Genomic DNA, 12906 nt, shown 5'->3' on the forward strand with positions numbered 1-12906 from the left:
AGGTCTTAAATATGGATTACTTGTATTGCCCCCCCCAGACATGTGGGAATTGAAATCCCCTATTACAATTACAGATCTATTTCTCTGCCTCAAAGTCCACTTTATCATATTATCATACAGGGTTTCTTGGATAGTTTCAGTTTGAATTTCTCCTAGTGGATTACAAAGATTTATTAGCAGAATATTCTGCAGCTTCTTCTCAATGTACAGCACTAGTTCTATCGCAATCACAAATTCATCTAAATTAGTTACGATTTGGCATGACTTGACATTGTGTTGTATACCTACAATCAGGCCCCCAAGAGGTCTTCCCTGATCACCTTTTTTGGCAAGCAATTGGTACACAGTATATCCGTCGAATAATACAGGGGTAGTCAGCCTGACCTCCTGCAAGCATATACAAGTAAACTTGCTTTTGTAGGGCAATGATCCTTTCTGATTAAGTGGCTGAAACCCCTGCAGTTCCAGGACAGAATCAGGCCCCCTCAGTCTTTTTTTTAAACAATTGGGAGAGATTCCGCCAGCCATTTTAAGATGTTCTGTAAGTCTGACATTTGTACCACGTTGCCGACAGGGAGTTGCGCAATGCTGATCTTATTCTTTGGTTCCTTCAACAATTGCTTGGGGCAATCCAAATCTAATTTTCCAGGATCTGCATAGATTTCCACATCCGCCTCAAAAAGGTGGAGTTAATATGTGCGCAACAAATTTGCGGTAGCCAGGAATTTACAGTGGACTGCCGATATATTTGTATTTCGGACTTTTAATGGCTCAATGCACTCAAAATCCTCAGATGTCAGATCTCTTAATTGTGGAATTGAGTGCAATCTAGTCAAAAATTCTGTACATGACAGCCAATCCTGGTCGTGATTTTGATACAGATTCTTAATCAGACACATGTGATTAGTACTCATTGCTGACAGTTGCACTTCATTCTTGCTTACCGACGTTTGTACTGTCTCAAAATAAGAGATTTGTCTTGCGGTATTCGGCGTGGATGAAATATTTCCTACCCGCTGCTCAGTTACCAGTATTGTTGGTGCTAGTGGCACTACCTCCACCTCCGTCATAGCTTTGTCTTTATCAGGAATTAGCCAGCTTGTAAGGCAGCCTACTCTTTCTGAGTTTCTCTTCCTTGCTCTGGCAGCCTTTTTCCTGGCTTTTTTCGTGTTTTTTTAATCTCTGAAATGGACACTGAAAGTGACAGAGCTGCATTAGATGGTCTCTTCTTCATTATTACTCTCCTAGCTAATCTCCGTTGTTTCCGGGAGAAATATACCTCAGAGTTATTTGACACATTCAAGTCCGCCTCCGTAGGCGGAGCAGCTTCTTTCATCTCCACAGATAAGTTACGTTCAGTGTGCACAGTGGTAACTTGATCCCCAGTGTTTGGGGTGGTCAGGTTAATTGTGTTTTCTAAAATACGGCCACACATTTTTAATAATATTTTTAATACAAACTGCAAGGAAACCATTGAGGATTGAATTTCAGCCAAGGTGTTTTTGCCGGAGAAAGAACTCATGTTAGGCTCTGGTTCAGAGATGTCAAATTTATTATTAAGTTAATTGACATTGATAATCTCTCCGGAGATGTAGTCAGTAGTGGAGCTTCTTTCACAGTCACACTTTTTATTTCTCTGTAGTAGATTTTAGTAGAGCAGGGGTCATAGACCTTTGAACAGATAGCCATAACCCTAACAAGGAGTTATTATCAATCATCAGTTCCACTGAGTTATCTCACACATTATTTATACTCACATTGTTCTCTGCCCCCTTCTCAGGAATATTTGGAATCAGGTGCACTGATGAGTTTGGTGGAAAAAGGTGGGTATAGTCCCTTTAATAATGGGTGTATGCTGTTTTCCTTTGTTTTCCACTCCTGCTTTTGCTGGTCTACCTGTAGTTGATGTAACACAACTCTTGCACAGTTTATAATTATTCTGAGCACCTCTTCTCTTTGGAGACATTTTATTATTTTGCCAAACACTTTCCACTTCTTTACTATGAGCAAGATCTATAGTTTTACTTAATGCTGCAATACATGTTTTGGAACCAGTCTTGCAGACGGGAGTGTGCCCCACGGACGATGTTTAGGATCAAAGGAATAGCAAGTATTCCCGCAGTCTCCTGTAGGTGTCCTACCACTCTGAAATAGGGCTATTTACTGGCCTCTTTATCAATCAGGACACTTCCGGGCCCTTGCCCAACCCAAAGGGCTGCCTTGTTTTACTTGCAATGGCAAATGCCTTAGCACACTTATTCAACACACAGACCAGTAATGTGCCCTAAAACTTACACCACTCTACCTCTACCAGGGACCCATGGCACCCCCTCATAGAGAAACTCTTGCAGCTGCGCTCGCTCAGATCAATATCTGTAGGGAACCAGGCTAAGCAGCAGATACTGTGCTAATTAATCAGCGTGTTTTGGTGTGAGATAGAATAAAACCTACCTCGTTCACCAAGGTTGTAGAACCTTAGGGGCGATGGATGAGTCAGCTGCTCGTCTCATTCAGCAACTGTGGCTGAACCGTTATCCTCCTACAGTATCAGCAGCAGCACACCACCCGTACACCACGTTCTGCAGCCCACAGCCCACAACTCGACAAGGGTTCTCTCAACCCAGAAGCTACCCGGGAACAGTCAAGAGAAAAGGACCTAACAGGCCGTCCATCTGCACCAGAGAGAAACACACACGCGTCACATATCTCTGAACTGGCTGGTTCCGACTGCCGTTTCCACATGCAGGTACATGTTTCGGGTCATTTATGCTCTATGGAATGTTAACACCCTGGTCTCCATGCATTGTCCTTAGCGCAAACAATCGGCGGGGACTCAGAACATTGATAGTAAACATATATGCGATCATATTTTTACACTAACATGGGGCTTGGAAAATGAGACCCCTTTTAACTTGAAAACACTGATGTTCTATGCATATTTCCTTCACTGCTGCCTTGACTTACTTTGCTGCAGTTCCTCTAAGCCAAAGTTGCCTTCCGGATGAGAATGGTTTGCGATACTGGGCCTAATTTACAAATAAAATGCTAAGTTTGCGCAAAGTGGTTAGCGTTAGAAACAATATTGAGTAGTGTTCAGAATGCCCCCAATCTGCCCTCATTACAAACAGAACATAGCGGTATCGATCAACCGTTGTGCAGAACCCATGGAATACAATAGTCAAAGATCACTTACCAGCAATCATCTTTGCTTCCTCTTCACTCTTGTGAACACGTCCTGATACCAACACCCCCACTCAACTGTGCCCCTGCCCTCTAACTTAAAGCAGTACCCATGTATCCACACTAAACTGTGCCACAACACCCTAACATAAATAACTACCCATGTAGCCACGCTGAACTGTGCTTCGGCCCCCAACTTAAAGCAGCACCTGCGTGCCAACACTAAACCATGCCTCGGCCCCCTAACTTAAAGCAGTAGGCATGTACCCACACTAAACTGTCCCTTGGCCCCCGCACCCAACGCGGCACCCACAAGTCTACCTTCAACCCAGACACCCCACTGACCTGTGCCCCAACCCCTGAACCCAAGGAGACACCCACAATTCTGCCCTCATCCCAGTCCCCCCTGACCTGTGACTCAATCCCTGAACCCAATCCAGCTCCCACAAGTCTGCCCTCATCCCAGTACCCCCACTGAGCCTTTCCCCAACTTCAAACTCAAGGTGGCCCCACATCTCTGCAATCATCCAGTCCCCCCACTGACCTGTGCCTCAACACCCATGGCCCAGTTCAGTGCGGAGCACTTACCTTCCACAACTCTGCTGGCCTGTGTCTTCCATGAACCAAACCTGGCAGACCTCCTCTGCCAACATTATCACTTGGAAGCAGTGCTGGTGTATCCTAAACAGTCATCTCTGCTATGGACTTCCATTGGATCACACTCAGCTGCACAACATCAGCCAACCATATTGTCACTGGAGCAACACTTTGCTCCCTTGAAGTACAGGTGACATAGTCCACATGTGAGGTGTGTGGCCCAGTGAACAGAGTGAGACAAGATCCCTCCTCCGCCTCCTCAATGACAATAAGCCATACCATACATGGAAGCGTGAGCACATTCACATGGACAAGCAAGTACCAAAGAGCCACCTAAACTGCCGAGGTTGCATCAAGGAAAACTACATAGATGATCTGGCAATCTGGAGAAGTGAATGTCCAGAGGTGAATTAGCTGTCTCCAGATGCCTCAAGTATCCCTGCTCTGGAGTAAATCTGGCCATACAGCTAAACAAATGTATACCCATCTACAATAAGCAACCCAAAACAAATATTGAATAATACCCCCCATCAAAACATATATACCCACATTATCACCACTAAAGACACAATCGCCACTAGAGACGCAATGGTCCTGCGCCATAAATGGCATTAGACAACCACAGTGTGCCACCCACTCCCTTGTTAAGCTCCCTTCCCTATAAGCAGAACACATGTCCACATGGCCATATGGGCAGGTAAGTCACAGTAATGCTACCATGCCTATCACAAACAACCCCCAACATACTAGTTTCATGCCAACTACAGCATACATGTTTGACACACCCACACACACCAAGTACAGAAATTACCAACATGCCTATACTGCAAAGCACAGACGTAGCTAAGCAACAGGTGTGCATGCCAAAGACACATGCAACTATAAACATGTCATCTTCCTACATCTACCACTGTCCACATATGTACATTGGCATGAAGCCATCAAACCAAACATCAACTCACCTATAGCATGCACACAGCACTACAGCAAATAGGCCAGTACCCACATAACCGCCAGAGTTTGCACTAAACCCACATGAAAGCAGTAGGACATACTTACATGGAGATCATGTTTAAGAAAAAAGGTGCATGCAAAACAAAGAAGCACAAAAGCAGAAAGAGACACCAAACGGTGGTAGTGAATTTTTAAATGGAAAGAACAAACTATGTAAAAAAAAAATCATAATAAAATTCTGCTTCAAAAAAATAAATATAAACAAATGAAACCTATAACTAAAGAACTATATACCTCTGGAAGCTGGCTAGTCCATGGAAGTGTCAGACAATGCACGTACCAAGGCCGACTCCCCATCAATATCTGTCTCCTGCAGGTGGGCCTTCTATTATTTAACGGAGGGCTTGCAGGGCCTCCATCATACGACACTCAGTCTCCTCCATTGCCTTGGAAAAATTCTGCGGAATGGCAGCCCGGTCTCCACTGCCCTCTCCTAGACCTCAGCCCTAGCTATTGCTTCATTAGCTGCTGCCTCTCCTCCTCCTGCTGCCTGCCAAAACACACCCAGAAGGACACCTATGCCTGTACATGCAGACACGCCTCCTGTCTCACTTGCACATGCATGTGCCCCGTTGCCTCCTCCTGCCCGCAATGCCTGCAAGGACTTGCCTACTCATAAACAACATTACCTGCTTCTTGGCAATGTGTCTGTGGTACATTTACTCCCTCCGACTGGCTGACAGTCTGCATCAGAGGATTACACCACCTACACTGCCATCAAGTCCATGCACATCCTCCACAGCTTGTTCTGCTGAATGTTCCTGGGCAGGCTCAGTGACCACCTCTTCTGCCACACTATGGACATCCATCTCCACCAGGGACACCGGCACATTCAGACTGGCCCTTAGGGCACAGGAGTGTTGAGGGACAGATGAGTATGTCGTCCACAGCTATTGTCTCTCCCCCAGTTCTGCTGCCTGGCAATGTGTCTGTAGCACAGGTATTCGCTCCGATGGATGACAGTTTGCATCAGGGGGGTACACCACCTGCACTGCGATCAAGTGCCTGCACATCCTCCACAGCCAGTTCCCCTGTATGTTCCTGGGAAGGGTCAGTGACAACCTCTTCTGCCAAGGTATGGACTTCCACCTCTACCAGGGACACCACCAAATTCAGACTGGCCAGTGGGGTACAGATGAGTATGTTGTCCATAACTATTTCCCTTCCCCGGTCATGCTGCCTGGCAATGTGTCTTTGGCAGAGGTACTCCTTCCAACTGGATGACAGTTGTTTGCATCAGGGAGTACACCACCTGCTCTGCCATCAAGTGCCTGCACATCCTACACAGCCTGTTCCCCTGTATGTTCCTGGGCATGATCAGTAACCACCTCTTCTGCCTCAGTATGTACTTCCACCTCCACCAGGCACACCTGCACATTCAGACTGGCCAATGGGGCACAGGAGTGTTGAGGGACAGATGAGTATCCTGTCCATAGCAATTGCCCCTCCCCTGGTCACAATACTGTACAGGTGAGAAAAACTACTTAAGACAATGATACTGCCCCTATCCCAAGTAGGTACAACAAGGAATGAACAAACACGATGTAAGCTGACGTTGTTGAGAAAAACTAAAACTGATAATGGAACCACACATGCATCCACTAGACATGAGGCGCACATGCACTCAACATGAAGACAATGCAATAGGTCAAATATGCATTTATACATGAAGAATATTAATATTGCAACCATAAATAAATGAATAATACTAACATAAGCAATATGTAAGCTGAATGCAATCCGAAAGACATGCTGGTACATCTCACTAAAATGGAAATGCAAGAGTAATGGACGGCCATCAATTTTAAAATGTTAGTTGGAGGGAATGTTTCTAACCCATACAAGCCTCAAGACTTTCAGAGAGCACAGAATGCTGAATTAATAAAATACAGATCCATGCAGAACTCAGACAGTAGCTTGAAGCCAAAGCCAAGGTTACTGAAAGCATATGGAGGTAATGAATGTTCAAGAGAAGGCAAGAGATGAGGATTACCAGGACACAAGAAGTATACTCACAAATTAATTAAAGTCTGGAAAAGCAAAACTGTCTATTGTGAGCCAGGCACAGGATAATTATAAGTCAGAAGACTCCATGACAAATAAGCTGAAGAGTGACCCCAGTGGTAGAGAGACCATAACACTTGTGTCAATATTAATTCAAGTATGCAAAAATGTGGGAAAATAATTCCAAACTTGGTCCTCTCACACGTGACCCATAATTCAAGAACACTGTCTATTCATTAGCAATGAACACACATAAAACACCTGCCTTAACTCATTACTTATATTCTCAGACACAAGACACTGCACAAGGACAAGTGTAAAGGCACTCTGATTCATGGCTTAGAGAAGAGGAATGTTTTTTTTTTTAATTGAAGGAAAGCAGCCAGTGGACCTCTCTCCCTTTACTCCTGTCTGGCTCATGTCTTGATGACCTGTCATTTTTTTTTCTTTATTTGTTTTGGTTTATTCAAACCTTTATATATACCATAAGAAGAAATGAACAGATTTCATTAAAACATTGTTTTCACAATAACTTACTTATACATTTACAATTGCATTAAAAATCCAAAATACAGACGACACGCATAGAACAAAAAGGAGAGAAAGAAAAGGATAAAAAGAACTCATACCACAACCTAAAGTACAACCACATTACAACCTAAACAGACATTTAAAACATTTTAGGCAAAAACACATTCTGTGTTATCCATTTAGTAACCAAGAACCTTTATTTATTCAAGGCTGGTCAGTAGAATGCCAACCAATCAAGACCTTCGATGTTGGGCCACCCATTGTGTATTCCACCAACTAATAGTGAATTGTATAAATGATGTTTTATTATTAGTAATTTAGAGGCGATCAGAGAAGTCATCAGATAGGTATGATATGATATGCTATGATATGGCATTTATAACACACCTATACACACGTGTTTCCAATTATCCAATCCGAAGTTTGACGTATACAGAATATGTATATAGTCAATTCCCTTAACCAATCCCCTCACCCTGTAGGTTTTGTATCACAATGTTATCATTTTGACATGTTTTGGTATAAATGGTTTTGTTTTGTGTGAGAGCTCTGAGGGCTGCAACATTTATAAATGTATGCTTTTCCTGTTTTACTTTGAGTGTTAATAAAACTGGATTTTGCCTTTCACTTTGATTATTTCCATCAGTCTGTGTTTTTCTGGCTCCTCATCCTGCTTAATATGGGGGTTTCACAGGCAGTCTTACCATGAAGGTCATGGTGGTAGCTGTCATGGAGGTCTCAGTTGAGGATGACTGGGGCATAAATGATGAGGGGGGGGGGGCATTGCAGTGGTCTGTCCAAAGTGGCCAGTGGAAAGCAGTGTTGATGCATTTTGTGACATGAGGCAGCTCATCTGCCTGTGAAGCTGTACAAGCAACTCATGAGTTGCTTGCACAGCATCACGCATAGATGCCTGCCACTTCAAGCCACCTGCCAGCAGTGACAGCAGTGCATCCCGGTAAAAAAAAATCGGACGGAAGAGCAGACTCTTTCTGGGTAGAGGCATACTGATGGTGGGCAGTGCTGCAGCAGATGGTCCTGGCACAGGAGGTTGTGCTGACCCACTTACAGTGGACTGCACAGCCTTCTGTCTCAGGGCAAGGTCTGCAGCCTGCACCCCCAATTGGTATCACTTCCTGCAATAGCCTCCTCCTCCTTCTCCATTCCTCATCAACCATGATAACTCCAATGAGGTATCAATGTTATGGGACTGCTTTGTGGTAACATCACCACCAGCATGTTCCACAGCTTCTGAGGTGTCCGTCACAATGCTGGAATCCTGGACTCCTCCTTGGCAGAAGCATTAGCAGATGTATGGAATGCTCCCCAAGCACTTCACCCTCACAAGAGGTTGTAACAACTGGGTGTGCCTGGGGTCTGTGCTTGCATCTGGAGACCTTTTTCCCTGGGTTGCAACACCATAGCAATGATGGTGCCCTCTTCCTCGGCCACTGCAACTGTAGAAAAGTGAACAAAGAGCATAGGAATCAATCATACATGCCAATGCATGTGTACTCACATCAAGTTTAGCAGAAGTATGCTCTCAGCATCACTCAACAAACAACTTCCTCACACACACACAAACACACACACACACACACACACACACACGCCCATGCTTGGAAATCTGACAGATTCCAGTCTCACAACTGAAAGCAAAAGTACAAGCCACAATGATGTGACATGCACATGTGAACATAGCACATTGATATCTGCCCACATACACATGACAACTAATTTCACATCACAAACACAATGAAGCAGTGACCCAAGTATATCCAGCGAGCAGGGCCATGGAAAAGGCTTCCTGGCCACATGCGTCCATCACACCATAGGCACATTTCCACCCAACCACGTCTACCAACATGCACCCCTGACAGTCCCTCATACAAGCAAGCAACAGCAACATGTGCCTCTAGAAGGGGATCAATCAGCAATGCTCTTGCTCCCAAAACAAGCATCATCATGACCTACCATGGATGCCCCCACGTTCATTGGCCTAACAGGTCCCAATGTTCATCCGGATAGAAAAAACAATGAGCTAGCTCAATTCATTCATAACCATACAGGACATACAATATCTGTGGAAATGTTTGCCCTGTGAGTACCAGCAGCTTAGATGCATGCCTACAGGTAAATGACCTGGGCATATACCTCTGGGTACACCTTCACCAGGACCCAGAGGTGAATGGGTGACCCCCAATGGGGCGTGCACGGTGCACCTCCACTGTGGTACCTACATCAAAGGTGGCCTCCGCTTGGCTCCGGATCCTGCGGTCAATCCATTGCTCCTTTGAGTTATCCACTGTAAGGACTACCATCCCCTCCACGTTGATTGCAGCTCTGATGTTCAACTAGATCTCTTGACTTCCACACGTTCCAAGCTGCTTTAGTAGCACAATGAGGGACTCATAATGGGACAGGAACTAGTCACCCTGTATGCTATCTTATTCTGTTGAGAAGTTAACAGCCCTCAGTCCCGCCTAGGGGGTGTTGTTGGATGGTGCTGACATGGTGCTCCACAGGTTGGTGGGGTGAATCTGGGCACTGACTATTTGCAGTGTGGAGCTGTGATGGTGGTATAGAGAGGCGTAAGTCCTTAGATGGAAGTTGAGGTGGTCACAGAGCCTGACAGGTGTGGCACAAAGGAACAGGTTGTTGGGGAATAGCGGGCACTCTAAAGCAGTACCAGTGCTCAGCAGCCAGTGACACACTACCATGCAGCAGGAGATGTTGAAGTTTGGAGGCAAAAATCAGGCTGGAGAAGGGAAGATACTGGAAGAGTCAGGAGCTTTAGCAAGGCACAGGTGTCTACTGTAATACACGAGGCAGCAGTGACACAATCAGAGGAAGGGCTTTATAAACTCTCTATGTCTGTATAACATTGATTCTCTCGCGTGCACGGTGGTGGCCATATTTGGTGGTCATGAACTGCATTTCTTGGTGTGCGCAGAGGCAAAGACATTTAGGGATGCAACTTACATTTCCTGCCATGCGCGGAGGCAGAGATGGTGTATGTGTGCCAATATATGATGCCCAACTGCATGTGGAGATGCACACTGGTCTGTGTATGTACTATGCAATGGTTAGGGTGTGACACATGGATGCTGGTCCCACCTTAATATATGTGCATGGAGTACATGTACATGTGTCTGTTTGGCATGTGTGTCACAGTGAGACACCATGGATGCATGTGACCCGGACATCTGGGTACCTGATTGGCAGATGTGACATAGTTTCCGATGATTGCACTGTGACAGGTGGTGGAGATGCACTGATACATGTCTGTCTGGTGGCATGTATGCATGTGATCATCACTCCCCATGTTGCTTGTGACGTCATGCCAACCTTTGGATGTTCATGCAGTTACGTGTGTATGGATGCTGATGCCTGCTGCACAATCCCAGTTAATGTTTGCATGTTTGCGGGTTCAAATGACATGAGTGTTGGGGAGTGTGATGCCATCTGTGATGTCTGACACTGACATTCATGTGCAACTGCCATGTGTGTAGAAGACCATTGTACGGTGACCTGATGCCTGTCTTCTGTCTCTCCCTGTCTGCAGCATCGACTGATGAAGAGGGTGGAGACATGTCCTAAACGGTTCCCTTCACAATGAATAATAGTAATGTCTGGATGACACTGTGTTACCAAAGTAGCACTCAGAGGCACCAAGTCCACCCACTTCATTGAACACACTCCATGCCAGTGCACTTCCACATGAGGGAATCCAAGATGTGCAGCCACTCCACAGTGATCTACATGAACCTCCACCCAATTTATCCACGAGTCTTCCAAAATCCAGACAATCTGCCTTCTGAAAGACTCATCCATAGCTATCTGCTCTCCTCTCAGGAAACAGACTTTATGACAAACTCTCTACTTATAGATCACACTCAGTAGACCTTATTGACCAATCCCTTGACCTGCTAAGTCTCATTTGCATGACACTCATCCTCAAAATCACTGTATGTAGTACGCAGTGTCTGCGGACAACTAGTGTCTCCAGACAAATCGTGAAATCTGAGTGGGGAATGAAAATTTAAATAGTGTGCCCCACCTCCCCTTTGAGGTTGGCTCTGAAAAGAGCCTTTTTTATTTATTTTTTATTTTTCCAGATTCATGCTCTTTTTTGGCTTTTTTCAGACTTTATCTGTTACATAACTTCACAGCAACTTCTTGATTGAGGTCTGCATATTACCAAGAAATATTGCATGACCAAAATCAGTGAAAGTCATTACATTACAAGAAGAAATTTGCACCATCATCCAAAAGGTTCTCATTTTGGAATGATGACATGCCCACAAATATCCCTTTATTAACAAGACATCTTGCTATGTGTTGTTGAGGATTACATACATGACAAGGCATCCATGCAGTCCTAGGTAGTATATGTGAAAAAATGATCTTAGCAGATGGAAACAGGTGCATCAATATAATATATATAATATAAATGCATATAAACAGGGTAACTGCCGCTTACCCTGTATAACCTGTAAAAAAAAGCTTACTGTCTATTCTCCCATCTGCTATGATCAAGTGTCACTTGCAAAGCTGTCTGCTCTCCAAATGTTTATTTACCAATATTACTAACTGCAATATGCAAACTGTTATCCTCTTCATTCCTTCTGCCATTTGTGTTACCACTACCACCTATTTATCCACATTTCAACCATAAAAGCATTTCATGCACTATAGCGCATAGGATTTACATACAATTCCCTTTCTTTACATTCTGGATATTTTACATATAATCTTTCATTTCAACTTCCTTTAGGAATGATTATAATAGTAATCAGACACAACACACACAGTTGTCTAACAAAGTGTAAATTTCATGTTAAAGGAGGGGAGAAATAACAGTATAATTGTGGGAGAAGGCTTTGTAGGGTGTTAAATGTGACACACAGCCAGGATGAGTACATGCATCTTAATCCGTGCACACAGATAGCCAATATCATTTGAAAGGCTCCCAGTTGAAACAACACCACTGCCTCTACAACTGTTCTTCCAGTCTATACAGCTCTCACATTCCAGCTGGTTCCCCATTCCGTTCTAGAATTTACAACAACATTCAACTATACACAGGTGCAGTCATGTCTATCACATCATGTACAACTGTGTACAGACAGTGTAGTAAACCATAACACAGAAAACATCACCTCCCTTCCTTCAGTCTGCAATGCAAGCACCCGACCCTTCATTGCAACCCTCACTTTATTTCAGACTCTCCCATCTCAAAACACCACAGAATCACCCAGTAGTTGTTAATCACCTGCAGTCTGGTAAACTTGCTTTGTCCCTTTGCCACTTTTCCAGGTTTTCATAGTTGAAGTTCTCCCCTACAACTATCCTGCGGCGTAATAAGCTGCTAAACCCATCAAATCGTTCTGCTTTATTTCTGAAACCTTCAAAATTGCATACATTGCATGCCTCTCCCCACAGTTCCTGCCATTTACCCTGTATAAAAAGCAAAAACAAAATATGGTTATTTCTCCCATCTTCTAACATCCAATAACACTGCTTTAAAAAGCCAAGTGTGCTCTGTGTGCTTTCTATTGTAATCTTTTCTAAGGCAAG

Source organism: Ambystoma mexicanum, chromosome 7p (genome assembly GCF_040938575.1).
Source record: "Ambystoma mexicanum isolate Mex_15411 chromosome 7p, UKY_AmexF1_1, whole genome shotgun sequence".
NCBI classification, from domain to species: domain Eukaryota; kingdom Metazoa; phylum Chordata; class Amphibia; order Caudata; family Ambystomatidae; genus Ambystoma; species Ambystoma mexicanum.